General features: G+C 37.8%; 1 pseudogene; it reads left to right on the top strand.

Moving 5' to 3' along the window:
- Window positions 1–672, top strand: part of LOC109081141 — a 24,804-nt pseudogene extending 24,132 nt beyond the window's left edge.
- Window positions 673–3,459: the final 2,787 nt, after the last annotated feature.

Below are 3,459 nucleotides of genomic sequence, written 5' to 3'. Positions count from 1 at the left end.
TATAAACTCAAAATTGAGAAGCAAAAGTAAAAACTGAGACATAAAGTTGCAGTTACGTTTATGTATTTAATTCTGTAATGTAAACAAGCTTCCATATTAATGTGACAGATGTCCACGAGGAAATTCAGTTTATCCACACGCAGTGAAGTGCTCAGATCAGCTTCATTCAGAGAATCATTCACAGTAACAGCAGGAACATGAGTGGAGCTGAAGCTGATTTAATGTTGAGTCCATGCTTTCCTCACGTTCTTCTCTCTGTTCTGTTCTGTTCTGGTGTTCAGAGTCCGGCCGGCCGGCGGCTCAGAGACAGTCGAGGCTTGAGCTCCAGTAATGTGGATCTGTACAGCGGCAGTTAAATCAGTCCTCGTCAGGGAGCACATTAGTGATTGGAGTAGATGGTGTGTTCTGGGTGAAAGGGAACGTCTGCTGCTGCTTTACTGTGCTCACACTGTATGTGTACTGTATGTTATGGGTTTTGCTGATGTGAGCGAATGTGTGTTTCTCTCTGAGGGAAGGGTTTCTTTCTTTTTTTATCTGGGTTTGGGTTCATAGTGGATTTTGAAACCCATTAAGAAATTGAAATTGAATAGAACTTGCTGTGCTGAAATAATAAAGATCACAATGATCAGCACACACACACACACACACACACACACACTCAATATACTGCACAACACACACTCACACACACACACACACACACACACACACACACGCACATACACATTTACACACACACACACACACACACACACACACTCATGCACAAACGCACACACACACACACAATATACTGCACAACACACACACACACACACACACACTCACATACACATTTACACACACACACACACACACACACACACTCATGCACAAACGCACACACACACGCTCAATATACTGCACAACACACACACACACACTCACTCACGCACACACACATTCTCACACACACACATACACATTTACACACAAACACACACACACACACACACACACACACTGTGTCGTTTCTCTTTTAATGCTCAGACTGATGCTGCGTCTCTGAAAGGTCACTATATCATGAATATTCAGCTCACTGTATAAAGTGCAGAGCAGATGTCAGATTATATCTACAGAAATGACAAAACTGGGTCATAGTCTGTAAATGCTGCAAGATTACGTATAAAACCACTGATTTCTGTTACCTTCGGTCATATTTTCCTGTTTCTTTACAGCAGGCTTCATTTCAGGAGTCCCTGATTTCACTGCATGCAAGTCTTAATATTGTCACGGTATCAGGGTTTTTCTTTTTTTATTATTGCATTAATATTATCTGTATATCAGCTCATTCAGGTTCATCTGTCATATTAATGTTGTCAGTTTCCAGACGAGAGCTGGAATGATGAATCGTCGAGTCCAAAATCACTCGAACTCACTCTGACATATGAATGTGGATTATGGATTTTGTGGTGGTGTAAATATTATGGGTGATACTCTCAGGTTGTAAAGGTGTTTTAGAACGCAGAAAAGAAACACTGAGGATCTTGTTGATTTTACACTGGATCGAAGCGGATCTCAGGGGGGAACATGAGGCTCTCAGATCTGCATCTGGGAGAAAATGCTTTTGTTCATCTGAGATGATGATATTAGTGATGCACACCAATGCATATTGTTTATTGAACTCACTGCTATTTGCCATCAAACCATGTTTTGTTGTTGTTGAAGATGCAGCCCAAAGCTGTCCTTCATGAGAGGTTATGAAATGCTCTGAGCTTCACGCTGCAGTCAGCTCTGTTACCATTTGTGTCATTTCCTTGTTACATCAATGCCATTTATTTCTGCCCAAATGTGTTGAGAAAATCATGTTAATAAATTGACAATTTTTACACCGCTGTCCAATATCGTTTCTTTATTTAAAGAGTTGTCATTGTAAAATTAAAGTCATGATGGCAGCTGCTACTGCATCAGTGTCTCATCAATGGATGCTCTGCAGTGAATGGGTGCCGTCAGAATGAGAGTCCAAACAGCTGATAAAAACATCACAATAATGCACAAGTAATCCACAGCACTCCAGTCCATCAGTTAACATCTGGAGAAGACAAAAGCTGCGTGTTTGTAAGAAATAAGAAATTATGACTTTTTTTTCCCTCAAATCTGTTCTGATGAGGAAAATGTGTATCTAGTAATCCACAGCACTCCAGTCTGTCTGACTTCGGAAACTATAGTTCTCTCTTTAAATATGAAGAGGTCAAGCAACAGATTCATGAGTTCATTACATTTCACAGAAAGCTTCTGGATGTGATTATAATAATGAGTCTGACACTGAAGTGTGCTCATGTCTTTGTCTCTGTACACAGAGAAATATTGCTCAGATTGTTTTAATGTTCATGTGATGTAGCATCTTTGTTTGAACTGTGATTAAAATGCAGTGGTTGCCCAAGAACTGCCCTCAGGTGCCCCAGTGTTCATGGCCTGGTTACGGTCCTTGATTTATCATTTATCATTTTTTTTGTTTCTTGATTTTTTGTTTTTCACTGTTAATTATAAAAAATTAACTGCAGTTTAATGTTATTGTTAACATTTACTAGTCTAATGCATCATATAATCAAAAGTTGTGCTTGTTAACATTAGTTAATGTACTGTGAATTAACATGAACTAACAATGAACGACTGTGTTACTGTATGAACTAACATTAACAAAGATTAATAAATAGTATTTTTTACTGACATAAACAAACATAAAAAAGATTAATAAATAATGTAAACGTACCTACACCTACACTCATCATCTCTGATTGCATTCACCTGTGTTTTGTTTCAGGTTTGGGTCACAATATTTAAAGCCTGTTGCTGCCTGCCCTGACCATTGCTTGTTTATTGAACTCCTCTTTTGTCTGCTCTGGATTATACCTGCTTTGCTGGTGTTTGAACCACTCTTGGAATAAAGCCTGCAGTCGGATCCGAAACAGCGTTACAGTAATAACTGTATCGTTCATTGTTTGCTCGTGTTAGTTATTGAACCACTCTTGGAATAAAGCCTGCAAGGTGTTACTATTTTTTAAAATTATATTTATTGTCATTGTTTGCTCGTGTTAGTTAAATGTATTAATGTTATAATGGTCCTTACTGAGTGAAGTCAAGCAGCAGAAGTGGCAGGGCAAATATTACTGGCCCATCATATTACTAAATATTACTAAATAATCAAGACTAGTTTCACACGTCGCTGTTTATAACAGTGCATTTATCATTTGCTGGGTTTTAAAATAAAAATTAATAATAAAAAAACAATAAAATAAAATAATTTAGGGCATAAATAAATAAATACTTCTCCAGGCACCGCTACATCACTGGTTCAGGTGTTTTGTTATTCTTTATTAAAACTGTTATTGTTTAAACTTATGCCGGTAAATTATTAAAATGTTTTTTAATGTGCTGCTCATCAAGTGCAGCCGTAAAACCCTTCAAAATAAATCAAAT

This window comes from Cyprinus carpio, chromosome A13 (assembly GCF_018340385.1).
Source record: "Cyprinus carpio isolate SPL01 chromosome A13, ASM1834038v1, whole genome shotgun sequence".
NCBI classification, from domain to species: Eukaryota; Metazoa; Chordata; class Actinopteri; order Cypriniformes; family Cyprinidae; genus Cyprinus; species Cyprinus carpio.
The sequence above is the reverse complement of the archived record's forward strand: the minus strand, read 5'-3'. Positions and strand labels throughout refer to the sequence as shown.